Consider the following 24,553-nt stretch of genomic DNA (forward strand, 5'->3'; position numbering starts at 1 on the left):
CTGGGTTGCTGGCTTCTTCCTACGCACACGCCTCCAACCTGCCCACCTATGTCTCTTTTTCACTACTTTTGGTTTTGCCTGAGGTTGGGCACTAAATACCATTGGTTCGTCTACATCTGCCTGGTACCCAGTAGTGACATTGGTGGTATCCGTATTTGAGCTATGGATTGAAATATTCTGTAGAGCTTCGGATATTTCATTCATGCTGTTAACACACATGAAGACGCACATAATCCTAAGTTAAAATTTTATAAACTAAAGTTTCAAAAATCACAGAATGGCAATTAAATAAATTAAGTATTTCTAAAATACTTAATTGGCTTAAATCAGTGGCTCTGATACCACCTTTTTCTGTCACGACCCCCGTGCCCGGTTTGACCCGGTCCAGGAGCCGCGGGACAGAAAATCCCGTGGTATTTATTTTCACAGCGGAAGTCTTATCAGGATCGTTTTAAACTTGAAAATGCCCGAGTATTATTTATTTATAATTCGGGATAAAACCCCGTAATTTATAGTGGAGAAATTTTATAATTTCTTTATTTTACAAACATGTTTATTTATTAATTCGAGCCACTACTTTAAGCTTCTGAGTGCTCCTGCGCACTTGTACTTGATTCAAAGTAGGTCACCTGAAACATGTTGTAAAATATTTTGTCAGCGGGGAAATACTGAGTGAATCATTCAGTTTAAGTAAAAAGTCCCATTGTTATAAATTACAGTATTCAGGGAAATTACAATGTTTTTATCAAACAAATTTACAAGAATAGGTATTTGTCACTCGACCGTATCTGTGACTGTGGTCAAACCACTATTGGGTCCCGTCGCCCCAATAGTGATGACTATCACTAAGGTGATAAAAATAGTAATGTGCACAATACCCCACATACCGGCTGCAATTTGGTGATTACATAAACTTAATCCCTGTAATTATAACTTTTGGAAAATAATTTGGAGTATTGTAAAACAGTGATAAAAAGAGAATGACTCACATTGCAAGTTTAGACGGCCAGTACTTAGCCTACTGATAAGCTGAATAACCTAGTTTAACAATAATAACCACAACCAGGTTAGTAACTAATACAGCAGTTACGATAATTCACGAGATATAACCCTCACAACAAATGACAAAGTGCGATACTTAATATCCAGCGGATTCACAACGAATAACAGAGCATAGCTCAAATATCCTGTTGGAATCACGACGAATAACAAAGCATAAACCCAGATCGAGCAGCACTTAAACACTCGTTGGATAGTTTTAATCGATCGGATATCGAATCGTAATAGCGATCGAGTTATTACCCGGTAATGTGGCAGCACCTTGCTACTATATGAAAATTATAATTTTTCATAGTAAAGCTTCGTTTGAAAACGAATTTGAACGACACGGAATGAAAGCTCCTGAGCTAGGCTATTTATAGCCTGAAAATGGTCCTGACGCGGCCCGCGTGGGATTACGCTTAGGCCTTACGCGGCCCGCATTGCCGCCTAATCTAGGCGTAGGCCTGATTAGTCATGGGCTAGGTTTAACAGGTGGCCCAAAACGTGGCCCGTTTGCGTTACCGGATAACTATGAGCTGGCGCGGCCCGCATTAACTTACGTTTAGCTTGTACGCGGCCCGCCCGGACCCTTAATACTTATCCGGTTTAGTTATAAGTTTAAGCGGCCCGCGTAAGACTAAACTATCTCTTACGCGGCCCGCCTAAAACCCAAAAAGTCTGATTTTTCTTAATTTTTCATGTAGGGGTTAGGGTTTTAGGGGTTCGGGTTTTTATATACGGGTATAATAAAGACATTTTTGAAGGTCCTTACACTAGTTAAGTTAATTTTCGTCTTAAACACTATTCATTATCGCGTAAATCGCCTGTTAATTACGTAATTAAGGGCCGTAAATCACCGGTTATCACACTCTGCGCCTCGTTTGCCTTCCCATCGGACTTTCACAATAGGAATACGCGAGCGTCTGAGCTGCTTGGTTTGGCGATCCATGAACTCGACCCGTTTGGTCGATCATTAGGATCCGACCAAGCATGTTTAGTGACCATAGTTATATAGGGAATAACCTTCCGAGGTTATACCTTATGGTCACAAAGTTTAGGTAGTTGTATGATAGGTAGTTTATATGCCTTAGGTAAATGACCAAAACGCCCTTTTCATGCATAATTGGATTTTAAGCATATGTAACTTAAAATTTTGTCACTTAACTGATTATGCAACATATTTAAACATGTTTAGGCATATAATACTTGTCATAGGACTAGTTAGAGGTCTCGAACGCGCTTTCGCGCGAACGACACGTTAAAGTAGCGTAAGCTACCTTAATGGATTGTAACGGGTCGTAAGCACTTAGGATAGGTTCCGTTTTAGAATGTAGGCTTTGTTAAACCATATCACATGAGTTCCAACACTCATTTGGTTTACAAGACCTCATTCTATCCGATCTTCCGATTTAGGTGTCGATTATTTGAATTAGCAATCCGATTACTAGGTACCACTTGATCCCTTGATTTCCGAGCTTCTTAGGACACTTAATCGAGCATACCTTCAATCTCAAGTGAGTACATAGTCCCCTCTTTTACTGTTTTCAAATGTTTTAGGGTGAAACATGTGTGCCTATTTGTTATTTTCACATGATTATACATGCTAGTACTTATCTTTTGACAAATTGAATGGTTATCTATGGTCTAAACACTAAGTTTCAAAGATTATAAAACTAATTGTTGGATTGTAGTTATTTTATTCATTCATCAAGCCGATTGGTAGTAGGATATGGTGCTATAGGACTAGACACCCCATTCCTGTTGTATGGAATGTTAGAAACCAAATTTTAACCAAATAGAAATTGCCTTTGTGGTATTTCTATAGTCTCTAAAGTGTAGTTTGATGCACTAAGGTTTGAATGAATACTAAATCACGTTTTCTTTGTATATTTTGATATACTACCAAGGTACAGTTTGATGTACTCCCAAATGTTATATTATTTACCAAAGTATAATTTTGATATACTATGTACAAAATCCAACATGTATTTTAATATACTACTAACCTTGTTATTTACCAAAGCATAGTTGATATGCTATTTTCAAAACCAAAGCATAGTTGATATGTTATTTTCAAAACCAAAGCATAGTTGATATGGTATTTTCAAAAAAAAGCATAGTTGATATGTTATTTTCAAAACTAAAGCATAGTTGATATGTTATTTTCAAAACCAAAGCATAGTTGATATGTTATTTTCAAAACCAAAGCATAGTTTGAGATGCTATTTACAAAACCAAAGTATATTTGTGATATACTACCAAATCTATTATTTTAATAACAAAAGTATATTTTTGATATACTGTAACAACTCTCATTAAAATCCATAATTAGGATGGTAATTAGACAATAAGAAAACCCTAATTGAGACACCCAAGTAATTTTGCACTAACCCTAAAATTTCCAGAACAATCGGAATTAGGATCAGGACCCCTAAAACTCAGGGGGGGGGGGGGTAAACCCTAGTTGATATTTATCTATTAAATACGTTGTCACAATTGAAATTAAGAAAAGAGTTGAGTCATGCAAGCTAGTCCCGAACCCAGCTAGCCTATGTAATTAGACTGCACCCCTTACGGACCGTAAGGGAAATGCCATACGGTTCGTAAGCCTGTCCAAAAATTAGTATAAATAGCAGACATTGGGACTTGCTTTCTGTTGTTCATTCGACGAAGAAATTCGTTGTGTAGAGTACGTTATAAGCAGAAACAGTCCAAAACACACACTAGTATCGAAGTGCTGCCGCAAAACAGGGTAATAACTCGATCGCTATTACGATTCATTTTCCGACTGATCAATATATCCAATGGATGTTTAAGTGCCGCCCACATCGGGTTATACTTTGTCGTTCGTCGTTAAATCGATGGATGTTTAAGTATTACACTTTGTCGTTCGTTGTGAGAATTTGATCTCGTGAGTTATCGTAACTGCTGTATTGATCACTAACCCAGTTTTGTGTGCATTATTATTAAATTAGGTTAACAAGGCTAATCCATATTCTGTCCGTGTTAAATCTGCAATGTGAGTCATTCTCTTTTCTCACAGTTTGTGAGTCATTCTCTTTTTATCAACTGTTTTACAATACTCCAAATTATTTTCAGAATTATAAATTACAGTGATTAAGTTTATGTAATCACCAAATTACAGCCAGTATGTGGGGTATTGTGCACATTACTACTGTTTTTATCACGTTAGGTGGGCGAACCTAAAATCTATTATATATAATAAATGTGTTAAATTTTGCTGATGTGTCAAGCTATGAGGGCACTGAATTTTGCTTTTTGGCGGGAAAAAATCGGGTTTTTTTTTTCTTTATATGGGTAGAGACGGGATCCGTATATGACCCGGGTATTTAAATGTTCTAAACCCTAAATCCACATCAATTGCAAGGGGCAAGCTATTTCTCCAAGATTGACCTGAGGTCAGGTTATCATCAGTTAAAAGTCAAGGATGAAGATGTGCACAAGACCGCGTTTAGGACTCGTTATGGACATTACGAGTTCCTAGTGATGCCTTTTGGGCTCACCAATGCACCAGCCGCATTCATGGATCTCATGAATCACGTCTGCAAGCCTTATCTAGATAAATTCGTCATCGTCTTTATTGATGACATTCTTATCTACTCGAAGAGCCAAGCTGACCATGAGAAACACCTTCGTTGTATTCTCAAACTTCTGCATCAAGAGAAGCTTTATGCCAAATTTTCGAAGTGTGAATTTTGGCTTCGAGAAGTCCAATTCCTTGGACATGTAGTAAGTGAGCGTGGTATCCAAGTAGATCCCGCTAAAGTAGAAGCAGTCATGAACTGGCAGGAGCCGAAGACTCCTACCGAGATTCGCAGTTTCCTCGGATTGGCAGGATATTATAGGCGATTTATCGAGAACTTTTCAAGGATTGCTGCGCCGCTAACTTCGTTGACTCGAAAGAAGATTAAGTTCGATTGGGGCCCTAAGCAGCAGGAATCCTTCGATATCCTGAAGAAAAAGTTGAGCAACGCGCCAGTGTTGACACTGCCCGATGGCATAGAAGATTTCATAGTGTATTGCGATGCATCTCACACTGGTATGGGCTGTGTGCTCATGCAGAGAGGCAAAGTCATTGCCTACGCTTCTCGCCAGCTAAAAGTGCACGAGAAGAACTACACCACCCACGATCTGGAATTGGGTGCTGTTGTGTTTGCTTTGAAACTATGGAGACATTACTTGTACGGAACCAAGTGTATAATATATTCAGATCACAAGAGTCTTCAACACTTGTTCAATCAGAAGGAATTGAACATGCGTCAAAGGCGATGGATGGAAACTTTAAATGATTATGACTGCGAGATAAGATACCATCCAGGCAAGGCAAATGTAGTTGCCGACGCCTTAAGCAGAAAGGAAAGGGTGAAACCAATCAGAATCAATGCCAAGCGCATTGAAATAAGAAATAATTTGAATGAAAGGGTGTTAGCTGCACAGAAGGAAGCTGTGTTGGAAGCTAACTATCCTGCAGAAAAGTTAGGAGTAACTGAGGAGCAGTTATCCTACGACAAAGATGGAATGCTACGACTAAACGGACGAATATGGGTTCCAGTCTATGGAGGACTTCGGGATGTTATCCTCCAGGAAGCCCACAGTTCTAAATATTCCGTTCATCCTGGAGCTGATAAGATGTACCAGGATTTGAAAGCAAACTACTGGTGGATTGGTTTGAAAAAGTCAGTAGCTGAACATGTAGCAAAATGTTTGACTTGTGCGCAAGTCAAAGCTGAGCATCAGAAGCCGTCAGGTTTGCTTCAACAACCTGAAATTCCCAAATGGAAATGGGAAATGGTGACAATGGATTTCATCACCAAGTTGCCGAAGACGAAAAAGGGAAATGATACCATATGGGTCATAGTAGATAGACTGACTAAGTCAGCTCATTTTCTACCCATCAAGGAGACGTATAGCTCCGATATGTTAGCTCAATTATACGTCGATAAGATAGTAGCGCTACATGGTATACCTATATCTATTATCTCCGATAGAGATACTAGATATACATCGCATTTTTGGAAGAGTTTCCAACAATCGTTGGGCACTCGTTTGAATTTTAGTACGGCTTATCATCCTCAGACTGATGGTCAGAGTGAGCGTACTATTCAAACTTTGGAAGACATGCTTCGTGCATGTGCGATCGACTTGGGTGGTAGTTGGGATAAGAACCTACCGCTAATTGAATTCTCCTACAACAATAGCTACCATTCCAGCATAAAGGCTGCGCCTTTTGAGGCCCTATACGGTAGAAAGTGTAGATCGCCCATTTGTTGGGCAGAAGTTGGAGATGTCCAACTGTCAGGACCAGATATCGTTTTTGAAACGACGGACAAGATCGTGCAGATACGCGATCGTTTGAAAGCTGCCAGGGATAGGCAGAAAAGTTATGCGGATCCTAAGCGCAAAGACTTTCACTTCGATGTAGGTGATAAAGTATTGCTTAAAGTATCGCCCTGGAAGGGTGTGATGCGATTTGGAAAGAAAGGCAAGCTGAGCCCGAGATATATAGGACCTTTCGAGATTATCGAACGTGTCGGGTCAGTCGCTTACAAGTTAAACTTGCCTGAAGAGCTTAGTGCTATTCACAATGTGTTCCACATCTGTAATTTGAAGAAGTGTTTCGCTGACGAATCACTGGTTATACCGCATACAGATATACACATAGATGAGAGTCTGAAGTTTGTGGAAAAACCTTTGTCGATTGAGGATCGACAGGTGAAAAAGCTTCGAAGGAAGCACGTGCCTATTGTTAAGGTCAAATGGGATGCCCGTAGAGGTCCCGAATACACGTGGGAAGTGGAATCCACGATGCAAGAGAAATACCCTCATTTGTTTCAGTAAATCTCGGGGACGAGATTTCTTTTAAGGGGGTGAGGATGTAACACCTCGAAAAATTTCATCCAATAATGTCTTGACACGTGTCATAAGGTTCCGGTATGTGAAAATATACTTTAGAGGGACTAAAAGTGACAAACGGTGAAAACTATGGAACGTAAGGGTCCAAAGTGTCAACAATGGATAAATAGACTCTATGATAACCCTACATAATGTTCATAACCTTAAACGGGTGGTCCATGGATCATACGACGCGAAAATTGCACAAAAGTGAGGAATTGCAAACTATAGGGGCCAAAAGTGTCAACATGTTTAATTTATACCTCTGAGTGAACTTTTGGCAGACCCGAAGCTTTATAATGCTAAAATATACTCACTAGAATATGTGGTTAAAATTTCATGAAGTTTCGTCAACGTATGAGAAAGTTATGGCCAAAACCGTACTTGAGGGGTTAAAAGCGTCAACGTCGAATTTCATGGCTTTTCGGTTGAGCGCAAAGTTATCCGAGGACATTACCATGTTGGTAAATGTCCCAAGGTTCTTAAAAACCAAGTTTGGGGGTTTACGAGTCAAAATAAGCAGCCGAAACATCGCGTGCAAGACCAGGGACCAAAGCTGCCAAGTTTGAAACATTTTTGGGCCTGCAGACCCCAGGCGACCCACCTGGGAATCCTTAGGCGGGCCGCGTGAACCCCCCAGCATCAGAAATTCGCGAATTTTGCATATTTGGTCCGAATTTGAAGTGTATACCAGCTATAGCCACCTCCCTTTGCTCCAATAAAACCTCATGCATGCCTATGGTAAAAGTAACCTCTCTCAAACCTCTGATTTCATCTTTAAATCAGATCAAAACTCATTTCCTTGGCACTTGCAATTGTGAACAAAGAGCTCTCAACTCTCAAGAACTCTCTCAAGACTTTCTGGAGCATTTCTGGACATCAAGGCCGACTCCAAGTGTTTGCTAGACTTCATTAGGACCTTGGTAATCTTTTATATCATCCTATAATTCGTTCTAGCATAGATTAATTGCAAAAAGTCAAACTGTTGTTCTTATACTTTGACTTTCTGATTATACGAGTTTTACTCAGTCATTTCTCAAATTGAAACCACATATATGTTGGTATTTATGTGGGAAACAAACCCTCAAAAGGGTATTCTCTGATTCCCACTATATGCATGCTAATTGTCGAGTCAAACTTGTTTCTAAAAAGTCAACAGAAGTTGTTTTTGCAAAAATAAGTTTGAATGGTAATGTAAAGGACACGCAATCTGTTTGATCATCATAAACAACTTATAATACATGTAAGAATATGTTTTATCATAATAAACTCGACAAATCTTTAGTATAGATACGAATCGGAACCGAAAGTCTTGTAAAACGACTATTTCGTAGACTATCGATTCGGATTCGTACATGCATGTTTGAGATCTGTATTGGAGAGTATTTTTGACCATTTTTATTTCGGTAAAACTCTCTGGAATTTTTGTTGTTTGTGTCTATGCTTAGCCGATTCATTTGCATGTTTCCGATTATGCTTAAAAGTTGACTATTTTGCCCTTTTTGAGATAAAACGTGATTTTTGGAAAAGTGAAAGAGTAGAAATCTTTATTTCTAATATATAAATTTGCACCGAAAATTTCGGATCAGTTGGTGGTCCAGATTTTGAGTTATGGCCATTAGCGTAAAACTATGTTCTTAAGTTACATAAACGGCCCTTTTCGCGTATAACCCATTTCAGGCCACGTTTTGATATAAAACGTTTTACCCACTGATGTTATATAATATTTTGGGATTTTAGATGATTTTTATTTAATTTTTGGCTGGTCGTATTGAAAGTTAGTGGCATCTTTTGTTTTTGTTTTGATCATGCAGTGGATTGTGTTGGTGAGGTTTGAGATAGGTGAGCTTCGCGTTGTTAACTCGATGTGTATTTGTAGTATTATGCGAATATCATTACTGGAAGACTGGTAGTTTTCGTCGAGATTTGACCTACTTAATCAAGTACTACAATTCCTATTTTGCCTGATGGACTCTGTGTTTCATTTTCGTAAAGTATAATTCGTTAAAATGATCTTTATCTTCGTGCTTCTTATTAATAGACGAGGATGACGTGAGAAGATCATAGTTGTCAATAGCGAGCGTAGCGATCGCTATAGCGCGCTACGTAGCGTATAGGTCTAGGCTCGCTATTAGGGTTGTAGCGATAGATAGCGATAATAGCGACAATTTGTTTCTTCATATAATATAAATTAAATACAGCTATAAAATAGCTGGATTTTAAGTATTTTTTTAAATATACATGTAAAATAGCGTATATAACAGGGCGTTTTGATATAATATACATATATTTTTTAAACTTTTTTTTTTCAGTGTATCGCTAATTATAAAATAGCCGCCCGTTATTGATCGCTATTCGCTATGTAGCATATAGGTACCTTATCGCTATTTGTCGCTATTCGCCTTTAACAATTATGGAGAAGATTAGGTGAATTGTGTAGCAGTGTAGGTTTGTGCACCGAAGAGAATTAGATGTTAGGTGGCCATAAACATCTCGACCATATAGAGGACCATGGCTAAATGGGATATGTTCATATGCAGTATCTTTCATAAGTAAAAAATATAATCTAATAAGAGTATAAGACCAGTAACACAACTGCTGAGACGCTGGTCCACATTGGACTCAATTTGAGTTAGTATAGCTTTTAGTCATGCGGTAAAGAGTATCCGAAGCTAATCATTTAGAATATCACGATGCTTACTAGAAGTATGTTTTTTCAGCTACTTTCATTGGTTATCATCGGGCTTTGTTTATTTAGATCATAAGTGGTATGATAGTTATAGATGCATAGATGTTCTGTTTGCTTTCCAAAGCACGTTTTGGGAAACATGCTTATAGTGAGATCTGATGTATCAGTTACTAATATCAAAACGTCTGATGCAGGTCACATATACTGAGATCTGATCTTGGGAGCTACTCTGAAGGGTCCCTTATGGGAGGTGTACAAACTAACTTATAGTTTGTGGGCTTCTCCATAATTTTTTCATAGTGACCAGTTCAGCGGGCAAAAGGGGGATCATGTATTTTTTTATCTCATGAAATCCTCGAACTACTGTTGTCTCGATGAAGTTTTCCTTGTATCCCATGGGTGTGGGCTATTTAGCCGTTTCAGCAGTCTGTACCGTATTGAGCTTTATCGGCCTCCGATACTGGTCAGAGCTTTCGTATGTGAAACTAAAGTCTGATGGTTTGATGGGTGAAGATCTTCTTCACCCTGGGGTTGCCAATCGCATACTGGATTTATTGTTGGGTTCTTATACCACTTTTGCATTGGTGGTCAATTTTGTTCTTAACGTTTTTATGCTGGTCATCTTGTCTCTTAAGGTATTCAGATTTTTTGTGTCTTATATATGCATTAATACAAGTAGATACGTGCATGCATTTATTTCTTCATAGCCATTGAATTTAAGTAGTGTCTAGAGAAGTCATGGAGTGAGCAATAACCGAACCGTTAACCGAAACCGAACCGAAAACCGATTAACCAAAAACGGAATTAACCGAAAATTGGTTATTGTCTTTTTTGTACCCTTGGTTAACTGAAATTAAAACGAACCATTTGTATTGTCATATATTTCTAGCTTTTATACCTCCCTTTCATGTATTTCATTTATTTATACATCTATCTCATGTATTTATATACCTCCATTACATGTATTCTAAGCAAAGTTTTTAGCCCAAGTTTGGTTTTGGTATTTAACCGAACCGAAAACCGACAAACTAACCGAATAATTGTTCTCTTCGTTACATATTGTATACTGGTCTTTCTTTGATTAAACATTTCTTCCTGCAGACACTATTTTTTGTTGAGCTGCAAGCGGCTGAATCGCGGAAATTGGTGGAGCGGTTAGTTAATTATGTTATCTACAAGGTACGCAGTAGCTTCTTATGAATTAGATCGTGGTTTTGATATTTAGCTTCATATATATATATATATATATGATGTGTTTACGTTGCTTGCTATGATCAATTCGACTATTTGGCCAACTATGTTATCCAGAACTTATGTTAACTTAATATACTAATAATTAATCTCCAATTGCTGATTTACTAATACTATTGATGATGTCATCACTGGGAACATTTCTTCCGTTGGTAATCCCACCAACAATAGTTCAAGCAGGACTGTGGTCAACATGGCTGACTGTCTTATGCTCTTTAAAGGTATTATTATTATTATTATTATTATTATTATTATTATTATTATTATTATTATTATTATTATTATTATTATCATTATCATTATCATTATCATTATCATTATCATTATCATTATCATTATCATTATCATTATCATTATCATTATCATTATCATTATCATTATCATTATCATTATCATTATCATTATCATTATCATTATCATTATCATTATCATTATCATTATCATTATCATTATTATCATTTAATACAGCACCGTTTTAGAGTTATTTGTGGAGATGTGAATACTTGGAAAGCTTTATGGTTTCTATTTTTATTTTATTTTTATTTTTATTTTTACTTCTACAGATGTTTCAAGCAATAGCCAGGGATCGCCTTGAACGTTTGAACGCTTCTCCTTCTGCAACTCCTTGGACTTATTTCCGTGTATATTCCGCTTTGTTGCTGGTTGTCACTGTCGACGCAGTCTGCTATTTACTAAAAAGTTTTCTGTTTCATGAATGTCAAAAAGTACATGGATGGTCCCTGTGGTTTACCAAAAATTTTGGATTTGGTCCCCAGCTTTCTAAAAGTACACGTGTGGTCCCTGTGGTTTGTACTTTGTAACACATTTATTCTCCACCCGACAAATCTAAAGGTTTTACCAGGTCCAAGTTAGGGACTAAATGCATTACAAAGCGCTAACCGCATGGACCATCCATGTACTTTTGAAAAAAGCTAGTGTAACACCTCGAAAAATTTCGTCCAATAATGTCTTGACACGTGTCATAAGGTTCCGGTATGTGAAAATATACTTTAGAGGGACTAAAAGTGACAAACGGTGAAAACTATGGAACGTAAGGGTCCAAAGTGTCAACAATGGATAAATAGACTCTATGATAACCCTACATAATGTTCATAACCTTAAACGGGTGGTCCATGGATCATACGACGCGGAAATTGCACAAAAGTGAGGAATTGCAAACTATAGGAGCCAAAAGTGTCAACATGTTTAATTTATACCTCTGAGTGAACTTTTGGCAGACCCGAAGCTTTATAATGCTAAAATATACTCACTAGAATATGTGGTTAAAATTTCATGAAGTTTCGTCAACGTATGAGAAAGTTATGGCCAAAACCGTACTTGAGGGGTTAAAAGCGTCAACGTCGAATTTCATGGCTTTTCGGTTGAGCGCAAAGTTATCCGAGGACATTACCATGTTGGTAAATGTCCCAAGGTTCTTAAAAACCAAGTTTGGGGGTTTACGAGTCAAAATAAGCAGCCGAAACATCGCGTGCAAGACCAGGGACCAAAGCTGCCAAGTTTGAAACATTTTTGGGCCTGCAGACCCCAGGCGACCCACCTGGGAATCCTTAGGCGGGCCGCGTGAACCCCCCAGCATCAGAAATTCGCGAATTTTGCATATTTGGTCCGAATTTGAAGTGTATACCAGCTATAGCCACCTCCCTTTGCTCCAATAAAACCTCATGCATGCCTATGGTAACAGTAACCTCTCTCAAACCTCTGATTTCATCTTTAAATCAGATCAAAACTCATTTCCTTGGCACTTGCAATTGTGAACAAAGAGCTCTCAACTCTCAAGAACTCTCTCAAGACTTTCTGGAGCATTTCTGGACATCAAGGCCGACTCCAAGTGTTTGCTAGACTTCATTAGGACCTTGGTAATCTTTTATATCATCCTATAATTCGTTCTAGCATAGATTAATTGCAAAAAGTCAAACTGTTGTTCTTATACTTTGACTTTCTGATTATACGAGTTTTACTCAGTCATTTCTCAAATTGAAACCACATATATGTTGGTATTTATGTGGGAAACAAACCCTCAAAAGGGTATTCTCTGATTCCCACTATATGCATGCTAATTGTCGAGTCAAACTTGTTTCTAAAAAGTCAACAGAAGTTGTTTTTGCAAAAATAAGTTTGAATGGTAATGTAAAGGACACGCAATCTGTTTGATCATCATAAACAACTTATAATACATGTAAGAATATGTTTTATCATAATAAACTCGACAAATCTTTAGTATAGATACGAATCGGAACCGAAAGTCTTGTAAAACGACTATTTCGTAGACTATCGATTCGGATTCGTACATGCATGTTTGAGATCTGTATTGGAGAGTATTTTTGACCATTTTTATTTCGGTAAAACTCTCTGGAATTTTTGTTGTTTGTGTCTATGCTTAGCCGATTCATTTGCATGTTTCCGATTATGCTTAAAAGTTGACTATTTTGCCCTTTTTGAGATAAAACGTGATTTTTGGAAAAGTGAAAGAGTAGAAATCTTTATTTCTAATATATAAATTTGCACCGAAAATTTCGGATCAGTTGGTGGTCCAGATTTTGAGTTATGGCCATTAGCGTAAAACTATGTTCTTAAGTTACATAAACGGCCCTTTTCGCGTATAACCCATTTCAGGCCACGTTTTGATATAAAACGTTTTACCCACTGATGTTATATAATATTTTGGGATTTTAGATGATTTTTATTTAATTTTTGGCTGGTCGTATCTTAGATCGCTTAGTTATTTCGGTTTAGGTCGGTTTTGACCGTTTAGGCCATAAAATGAGTTTTATGCACTCTTTTGACCCGAAACCTTTTCCTACTGATTTTATATGTTGAATAAATTATTTTAAGTATTCTGGAAATATAAAAATCCCAGATTTCTTTTGAAAACCCGGAAACGGCTCTAAATCGTATTTTAAGCGTTTTTAACGCATAGTAAGCGTTATACTCATTTTAAACATACAAGACTTATACCTACTGATGTAATTAGCATATTTTCATATAATAACAGTAAGTATAAGTATATGAACTCAGATTTCCAGTTTTGGCATTTTTAGCCCTTGTGAAATTACTAAAATACCCCTACGGTGCATAGTTTGATTTTAAATGTTAAGTTTGGTATATGGGTCATACCCTACTGTTATAACATGTTAAATGAAGTATATTTACTGTATAAACCAGACCCGAAACTCAGATTTCTAATTTGACTCTTTTATAATCTTTCAAATGACCAAAATGCCCTTATAAGGCATAAATTGAATTTAAAATTATTCCGGGAAATATAGAACATAACTTACTGATATTATATCATATTTAAAGCATATTATCTCAGGAAACTTGCATTTGACTCTTTTGGCTACCCGTAACGCCCTTTTTGCGTTCGGTTCGGTTTACGTAACTAGTTTGCGTAAATTGACCGAAACGGGCCAAACGTTATCATTTTTAACTCAAAATCCAGAATGTATTTAGTATACCCATATTATACAAGTATTCAAACTTGTCGGGTCTAAATCACATTCTATCCGGTCTGTCGCTTAATCGTGCGCTTGTACCGTATCGTCCTTAAAACTAACCGGTCAAAGCTAAGGCTTAAATAAAAGACCCGTTAGAAATCTAATAGGTTATTATAAACCTTTGTTCCAGATTAGGAGGCCCAGTAAAATCTACCAACACTTATCATTTGTGACTTATACTTGCTCAGGTAAATACATTTTGACTTATTTTCCCTATACGGGCTTGGGGTACGGTATTTAAAATACCGCTTGATCGGGCGCACAAGTCCTGCACCTTATGGGTGTACAGTCTTGAATAGCTTGTGCGACTCGTTTAAACAGTCTTGTCTTACTTTAGGCTTTGGGGGGTTATTGACCGTGTCCCGGATATCCTTGGCATTATCTTACGAGATGGCCACGACCAGAGCACGGGGTGTAGGCGTACACCCGGCGTGTATAACTCTTTAATGTGGTGTGTCATTTAATCTTTAGCCCGGACAGTAGATCCCGGGCCACCAAAGATACGAGTACATGTAAATCGTTCACAAGTTTATATTGCATAATTATCCCAAGTTAATAAAAATATTTATGCCTTGTGCATTTAAATCAATTTTCAATCATTTTTAAAATGAGTCAGTCGATTTGTATTTACCAGTGTAAACTGACGTATTTTTCCCAAAAGATTAAGTGCAGGTACTATACGAACTAGGCTGGCTGTTTCCTAAGAGCGTCCACTATAGTCTCGCAAGCTCGGACGACAAATAACTGTTGAACAATTTATTCTTATTTTTATTTGATCCGCCTGTGGATCCGTTTCAACTACTTATGATGTTTATTATGTCATTTTAATTAAAGTTGAAACGTATCTATTCTGCTTCCGCTGTGCATTACTATATTGTGTTGATTGTCTATGACGATGCCAACTACGTCACTGTACCCCACACCGGGCCCACCGGTGACACGTGGAATTCGGGGTGTGACAGCTAGGGACTAAATGCGTTTCAAAGTACAAACCACAGGGACCGTTTCGTGTACTTTGGGAAAGCTATGGACCAAATCCAAAATTTTGGTAAACTATAGGGACCATCCGTGTACTTTCCTCTTAAATTATATTGAATGACTTTGCTCAATTTGAACTATAACTTTGCATGTTAGAAACTTCGCTTAGAGTTCATGATCATAGTCATATTCTGCCCAAAGTACATGGATGGTCCTTGCGGTTTACCAAAATTTTGGCTTTGGTCCCTAGCTTTTTAAAAGTACATGTATGGTCCTTGTGGTTTGCACTTTGTAACACATTTAGTTGGTCCCCACCCAACAAATCTAAAGGTTTTAGTCTTTTAGTAGGTCCAAGGTAAGGACTAAATGCGTTACGAAGTGCAAACCACATGGACCATCCATTTACTTTTGGAAAAAGCTTGGGGCTAAATGCGTTACAAAGTGCAAACAACCGGGACCATTCGTGTACTTTTGAAAAGCTAAGGACGAAATCCAATATTTGGTAAACCAGAGGGACCATCTGTGTACTTTCCTCTAAATTATAGTGAATGACTTGTCCTCAATGTGAAGATTCTGGTTTAACTAATATTTCTACTTGATTTGTTACAAAATGTATTTCCATCGAGACCGCTTCACCGCCTGAAATGATGTAACATAAGAATCAAAAGAGTTTGAATTTTAAGATTACTTGCGCAACTTTGGATTAATCAATACTTGTATATCCCTTCAGGTAAAAAACAAGGCAGGGATGAGTTTTTCATCAGCCTTCAATCTTCAGAAGCCATGTACATAAAGCTAACAGTAAGTATCCTTATTTTCATCTATATTTCAATGGTATTTTTCTACATTTGACAGTGTGTCATAACATAATCTCCTAAGTAGCTCAAGCAACTAGGCCTTGATGTGTGAAGAAGTATCCATTAGTGTTGGCATTCCATACGTTTCTTAGTGATGTTGATATCGTGCTATTTCTTTCTTTTTTACAATTAAGTGATCCTCCTGTTGAATATGAATCAGATCAATCGGTTGTTGCCCTATTTATTCTCAATCAGGTAGGTTTTTTTGTATGTAATGAAACATTGTTCTACGCCTGTATTCAATATTCTTACTTTTTAATATTATATTTAAAAATATGTATTCAAGATAGGTTTTCTCGGATATCCAAGATATGTTATGGTACAACTTTTTAGATTCCGGGGAAATTTTATCAACAATGGGTTTCATTCATGAACCTGAGCATGACTCATTATTCATTAGTGTTAAAGCTAGAAGTACGAGTTGAAATTGGGTAACTCAAGCAAGCATGACTCATTATTCATTAGTGTTAAAGCTAGGAGTACGAGTTGAAATTTGGTAATTCAAGCGTGCCTTTAAAACTAAGACACGGGAGTGGAGTCAATATGAAAATCCATTTTAATGGGAACTGCTCTTTTTTGCCTTAGCATCAATGTTTTATTCTGGTGGTCTCGTGTAACGCCCCAAAACCCAAATGTTTATATCGTCGTATGTTCCTATAGGACATAACATGAGATAAATAACTAGGCTATTGAACCTAGTTAAAAGGTGTAGCTAAGATTAATAAAGGTAGTGTCAGTTATGTTTTAAAAGGCAAACCCGAGGGACTAGAGTGGAACAAATGAAAGTTGACTACTAATTAAAAGGTCAATACACACACAAACACACACATACGTGCGTGTTCTTGAAGCTTCAGGAGCTCTCAAGAGCTCCAAACCCTAGTTCCACTAAATCATCAAATTAAAGGGGTGAATCGAAGCCCAAATTCAAGAAGGAGCACGGATTAACGATCACCTTCATGAGGGGATCATAAGGTATGCCTTAAATCTAAGATTTGTGATCATGTGTAAAGCGGGTTATGTTCTAATCCATGAGTTTAAGTGAAATTGAGCATGAGTATGTGTTACAATTAACATATAGAACATGAATTATGAATGGTTTGTGTTAATTTGAAGTCTAGATGTGAAACCCGTTTGTTTTGGTGAGGATGATGACTTGAATCACCATTTATGTTTAATTCTTGTTGAAAGAATGATGTATTATGTGGGTGTGACGAATTATTGTTAGATGTAAGTATAGGAATATGATGATGTTATGTTTAATGTTCATTTGGTATGATACATGATGATAAGTAGTTGGTTTTGATGGGTTATGTATGAGTTTAGAAGAACTGTGCATAAATTAGTTGTACATTGTGCTAAGATAGTGGTACACACACCAAGTGTTCGATGAAATGCTTAAGTGAACTTGGCAAGTGAGATTGTAGGAAAGGGCTTGACATATTTGAATGGAATATGATAATGATATGACTAGTAGTCTACTAACTTGAAGAATGTGCTCTAGATAGAACTCGTATAAGAATTCGGGTTGAACATATGCGTGAGTCAAGTTTATGCATTTGGAACTTGTATGTCGAGTATGTGACTAGGCGATCATGTAGTTGTATGTGTCATATAACATTGTGTATGAAATGAATATCATGTCATTAATATGGTCTAATATATCAACATGAATGCGTGTTCAAAAGTTAGAAGTTATATGCTAGAAGGTTGACTTTCTGAAAGTCAACCGAGAAATTATAACATGGTTAGCCTTTCGGACAAAATTATAATAGTGGAGAAGTAATGTGTTATGTACTAGATGATCTACATGTCGTATGCGATGATAATTGAGTTGCGTGAATGTGGAACAAGACGCCTTTTTGGTCTATGCCTTATGTATGTGGTATATGGTTAATAAAAAATGCAAGTAATGTGTGAATGGAAGGAAATGAAAGTTAGTATGAATGAGCACGTATGCTAACCTTGATGTGATTGTGATGACATGAAAGGATAGGAATCACATTAGCATGGATTCAAGCATGAAAGGCTAACGAGTCAAGAGGAGACAAGGAAGCGGCTACGAACACGGATGCACAAGGTAAGTGATTCCGCAATCACTTCTTAGTTGTTATGTAATGTTATATGCAATCTAATTATATGTGATAATTGAGGTCAAATAGGAATGAGTTGTATGATGTCAATAAAGTATTAAACGGATCTTAGTTTGATCCAAGCTAGGCAGGTGTGATTAAGAAATTGTAGCTAAGTAGTGAGATTGGTTACTCATGCAAGAAATTCCTTTGTTATTAAGGATATAGCATAATTGACTAAAATGCCCTTGATAGGTATATCGGGCAAACGACCTTAGAAGTCGTTTGGAATCAAGATACTCGATTAGTATAATATTTTGGTCAAGCATGAAAATGTGGAGTATGTTTTTGTATGTCATAAACTACTTAATGCATAAATACCCATAACGGGTCAAGGTAAGCTTCTGACCAAAAATATGATTAAACATAGGTAAGACATCCAAGAATTTAATCCTCTATGATAAATGACGTTGATATTAAAAGGTTCAGGAGGAGTCGAGGTTAAGTAAACAGATTATGTTGATAAATGCACGAACGGGTCAAATAGTTAGAAAAGGGTAATATGTCGAATGCACGTAAGTTAAGAAATTCCTTATTCCGGAGGTAGGATTTTAAGTTGATATGATAGAATGCGAATTTACAAGCATGTAGGAAGAAACGGGAGGTTAAACGGGTAAACGGTTCAAAAGTTATGCGCGTTTTAGTGCGTACGGACGACGAAACGGAACTGCAGAAAACTGCAGTTTCTAGAGGGCGTCGCCGACGGGTATGGGGGCGTCGCCGACGGGCTCCAGAAAGTGAGTTTTTGTGCTGACGGGTTAATCTCCTGTCTACGGGTTTTTGGGCTACGGGTAAATGCAAGGCCCGTCGCCGACGGCCCTAGGGGCGTCGGCGACGGCCTCCCCAAGTTCCAAAAGTTGAAATCTTGTTATTTAAGTTATTTTATGTATCGTAGGCTTCGGTTTGTCATCCGTGGTCTAAGGCGGACCTTCCAAACATGATTTTGATGGTTCCTTAGATGTTTATGAGCCATAAAACTAAGTCTAAGACCCATGTAAATAATGTATGATTATGTAAGAGGTACGCGTGATCTAGCACGTATACATAAAGGTATGCATGTATGTAATGACGTAGGAAGGGTATGAACAAATGTAGATGTGCATGTATGTATGTATAAAGATATGTACGAGTGTATGCATGTATGTAATGATGTAGGAAAGGTTTGTACGTATATATAGATGTGCATGTATGTATGTATAAAGACATGTACGAGTGTATGCATGTATGTAATGATGTAGGAAAGGTTTGTACGTATATATAGATGTGCATGTATGTATGTATAAGGATATGTACGAGTGTATGCATGTATGTAATGATGTAGGAAAGGTTCGTACGTATATAGATGTGCATGTATGTATGTGTAAAGATATGTACGAGTGTATGCATGTATGTAATGATGTAGGAAAGGTTTGTACGTATGTATAGATGTGCATGTATGTATAAAGATATGTACGAGTGTATGCATGTATGTAATGATGTAGGAAAGGTTTGTACGTATATAAATGTGCATGTATGTATGTATAAAGATATGTACAAGCGTATGCATGTATGTAAAGATGTAGGAAAGGTACGTACGTATGTAGAAGTATATGTATGTATGTAACAAGACATGTATGAGAGTATACACGTATGTAAAATTGTAGGGAAGATATGTACGTATGTAGATGCGTATGTAATTACGCATGTATGCATAATTTAGTCACGTTGAGGGCTAACGTTATTAATGGTGCACCTTGAGAATGAAAAGTAATGCAGGTACATTATTGAAGCCTCACCAGGAAATGGATACGCATATGAAATGCTTAAAGTTTGGAAGATGACGAAATGTGAAGTGTACGCAAATGAATCTTGTTTATATAATGTGTACTAATGTTATGAATGTATGTGGTGAGTGCAGGTTATACGGATAACGGGCGGATTATCACAAGAATTAGAGATCGAAGACCGAGTCACGAGATAGATTGTACGGGAATAATTAAGTATGTACTACTAGTAAACATGACTTATATTTTATCTTTGTAAAAGATACATTTTAAAACGAACTTTCAAGTAAGTCAAGACGTTTGTAATGAAAGAAATTTTATGGCACGAATTTCCGCTGCAACTTTTGACAAATACGAATTAGGGCGTATCATCTCGATTTGTTTTTCGATAAATAAAAAAAATCAACAGAAGAGTGTGGATTATAGACAGGCTCATTAGCATGTTCAACAGTTCAAGGGTAGCAATTCCAGGTAAATATTGTTCTCCGATTTGCATGATTCTGCAAATTTATTTTATTTTATTTTTTTAATCTTTGGGTACTAAGAAATATCTTTTCATTTGTTTTAATTGTGATATATACTTTAGTTGTCTTAGTTTAGAAACAAAGCAAGGCTGAAAACGATACTAGATGATGATCAAATGACGAACGACTCTCAAAAGGTACGTTTCAGATGGGAAGTAGAAAGTTCGACATTTCCGTCCACATTATTGGTTTCTTCATCAATAAGAACGTCATTGTGAATTTTGATAAAACACCTGTTGGAGGTGAACAACGTAAGAAAGTGACGCGATAGATTACTGATAGTGTGGATTTGAAGTGTGGGATCAGCAATCCAGCTCAGAAGGCTTATTTTTCCAAGTTTCCTTGTTGAGTTTGAAATTGTTTGATATTTTATATCATCTAACACTAAGATTGATTCATATACCATTAAAGATGCTTAGAGATGTTGTATGGGGTGTTTAATGAATTGTAACTTTTGTTGCAAATATCAATTATGGTGATGTACAAATCAAAATGAAAATTGAAAGTTTGAGGTTTGGATTGGATTGGATTGATTTTTTTAGCAAACTTGTGGGTGCATGTGCATAGAGTTTGATTGATGAATATAAGCTGTTTTAATTTAATAAGTATAAATTGTGCATCTTTTTTCTTGATTGAGAAGGAATCTAATGTTTTTGTTCATTGATTTGTTCAAAGTACGCTCTGTCATGTTTCTTGAATCAGTTAGAAAGATCTATAGGGTTACGTTTATTGTCTATTACATAATTTGTGATTAGACTCCTAACATTACATATACTCATCTTGCTTTTGTATGTTTTTATGGCTCTTTACAAACAAGAAAAACTTTAAAAAACCGAATTAAAAAATTGTGGTGGAGAAAAAGGAAAGAGGATACTTTAGAGGTTAAAAGTGTTATTTATAAACTTTTATTTATTGTAACTTAAATTTTCGAACCCGGAAAGTTTCCGGGTTATAAATATGTATCCAGAGAATTGTTAGACGGGCTATCATCCTTTTATCTTGGTCTGAATCATTCTACATACGTAGAACATTATCTGGTAATATGTTGAAAATTATATGGTAATTGTTACCATTCATAAATTAAATTGTTTGCATATATTATTATATACGATTAACATTGAATCATATTATTAATATCCTTAAAAATAGAGCGACCCGTGGGTACCACGGGTTACAACCTAGTTAAGTGATATACGTCATTCATTGGGGCAGCCAATGGTGATATGACCGCAGTCACAGATCCGGTCGAGTGACAAATATTGTGGGTAGTTGGTAGATATCAGAATCATATGTAAAAACTCTTAATACTGTAAATTATAACAAACGAGTCGTTTTAGTAAAACTGAATGATTCACTCAGTATTTCCCCGCTGACAAAATCTTTTCAACATGTTTTAGGTGATCTATTGTAATTCAGGAAAAGTGCTGAGGAGCATTTCAAGCTTAAGATACTGGCTCATTATAAAATAAAGAATTATGTTTTGTAAAATAAAGGATTTCTCCATGAAATCAAGTTATTGTAAATTTCCGGGGTTTTATCCCAAGTTGTGAAATAAAATAATCGGGAAAAGTTTTTAGCTTTAAAACGATCCTAACGATAAAATTCCACTGCTAAAATCACATAAATAAATATCACGGGATTTCTGTCCCGCGGCTCCTGAAACGGGTTAAACCGGGTCGGGGGCCGTGACAGAAATAAGGTGGTATCAGAGCCAGGTTGTTAAGCTAATTAAGTATTTAGAGATACTTAATTTTTCCTGATTACTATTATGTGATTATGTGTTTTATTAAACTGATTATTTGTTAGTTACAGTATGGGTAAGCAAAAGTTGCAAGATATCTATCTTAAATTAGATAGGTCAGTCTATGAAAAGGGAAGTTCATCTTCAAAACTCCCTACAATTCCAGAAGAAGGAATATTTGTGCGAAAAGCACAATATGAGAATCCGCTTTCTCCTAGAAAAAGGAGTATGATTATTAAGAAAAGTAAAGAGCAAATCCGAGAAAAGAGGATTAAAAAGTAAACCCAGGAATTAATCAATAAATCACCTTGGGAAGACAAGCTAGATGAGAAATGGGCAAATTTGTATATGCTAGCCACTGTAGCAGAACATGCAAATCTCTAAATACCCTAAGTCTAGTAATAGCACTTCCCAGTAAATAAATAAATAAATCTGAGTGTGTTCTTTCCTGTTATTTTGTACAAATAGTGTGCAATAAAACTTCGATGTTTATTTGTTAAACTTTGTTCCAAAGTTTTAACTTAGCATTTTTGTGCATTTTGCATATATGCTACACAGCATGAGTGAGATATCTGAAGCCTTTCAGAACCTCAATCTGTACCCGGTGAATATAGAAGTTTCCCAAGATTTTACTGGATACTTTGCTGATGTGGAACAACCTGTAGAATTCAATGCTCCACCTTTGCCAAAACCAAAATGAAAGAAAAGAAAGAATTATGTGTGGGGAAGTCGTATACGTAGGAAAAAGCCAGTTCCGAAACTTCCTAAAATAAACAACCCTTTAGAAAAAGGAAAAGAAATTGTAATCAAGGAGAGTTCCAAACAGCAAGAAAGGGAAATTGAAGTCAAGGAAGATTCTAGGCAAATGGAAATACAGTTTGAGGAATATTCTAAGGATATAGAAATGGAAGTAGGACAAAGTTCTAGACCAACTCAGAGAGAAATTGGAGAGAGCTCCAACCAAAACCAAACCCAGGGAATAACTTTTCAGGATGAAATAGATTTTCTATTGGCAAGCTGTGAGACTATTCAGCCTGTCAATACGAATGTTTTTACCTATCCTAGTGAAAATCCACTCCCTATGAATTTTGAACCAGCAATCCCAGAACCAATAGTTCACTCCCAACCTGTAGGAATGGACGAATGGTGGACGAATGATTGGCAATTTCAAAATATTGTCAACGATCCTTATTCCTTTCTTCCACAATTCGATCCAGAACCCCTACCTAATCCACCAATGAGTAACGAAAATATGGCTGAACTTCGCCATTACGGTGAAGAATTGATGGATGCAGGAAATAGAATCAGGGAGATAGGGGGACAAATTGCCTGGAAGTATGATGAAAGGGAACTTCGTTTTTAGGACGACCAGTGACGAGAGATAGGAGGATGGTAAAATTATAGTTGTGTAATAGTAATAGTGAAATCAGTCTGTAACATAACTACGAATAAAACTTTGTAAAATATTGGTGTGTATTGATGCATACTATAACCAATATAAAATGAAATCGAGAAATCGATAGTTTTGACTATACGTGTATTGTAAATTGTTTGATTGTTTGTGTATAATTGCTATTTATCAGATACTAATAAAAATTATATATATTATCAGATGGCAAATATTGGTAATGAACCAGTAAATGAGGTTAATCAGTCAGAGCAACATCCAGGGGATCAATATATGACTAGACAAGATATTGAAAATATTGTTGCTCAAGGGATAGCCAATGCTATTCCAGCATTCGTTGCTTCTGTAAAAAGTCCAATCGAACCGCAACATATCGTTCCTAGTAAACGTACTTCTGAAGATAACTTCAGCAATAGTATAAACGGGGGCAATAATCATGTTAATCATGATAATGAATCCCAGCACACGCCGCTCCCTAAGAAACAGAAAGCTGTAACACCTGGTTGCACTTTCAAAGAATTCCTTGCTTGTAAACCCACTGAATTTGCAGGCAATGAAGGGGCAACTGCATCACTGCGGTGGTTAGAGAAAACCGAAGCAGTAATTGCAATAAGTAAGTGTGCCAAAGATGATCAGGTCATGTACGCATCAAATCTGTTTAAAGAAGGAGCACTAGAATGGTGGAACACTGTGTTACAAGCGAAAGGAAGAAATAGGGCTTATGCTATGACTTGGGAAGAATTT

At 36.8% G+C, this 24,553-nt stretch overlaps 1 long non-coding RNA gene across 1 annotated transcript; it reads left to right on the forward strand.

Moving 5' to 3' along the window:
* The first annotated feature begins 16,859 nt into the window (after positions 1-16,859).
* On the forward strand, positions 16,860-20,463 carry LOC118483287. The gene is made up of 3 exons (XR_004870216.1): positions 16,860-17,216; positions 18,238-18,321; positions 20,271-20,463. It is a non-coding gene; the product is annotated as an uncharacterized LOC118483287 (long non-coding RNA).
* The last annotated feature ends 4,090 nt before the right edge of the window (positions 20,464-24,553 follow it).

The sequence above is a fragment of the Helianthus annuus genome, chromosome 10, assembly GCF_002127325.2.
Source record: "Helianthus annuus cultivar XRQ/B chromosome 10, HanXRQr2.0-SUNRISE, whole genome shotgun sequence".
Lineage (NCBI taxonomy): Eukaryota > Viridiplantae > Streptophyta > Magnoliopsida > Asterales > Asteraceae > Helianthus > Helianthus annuus.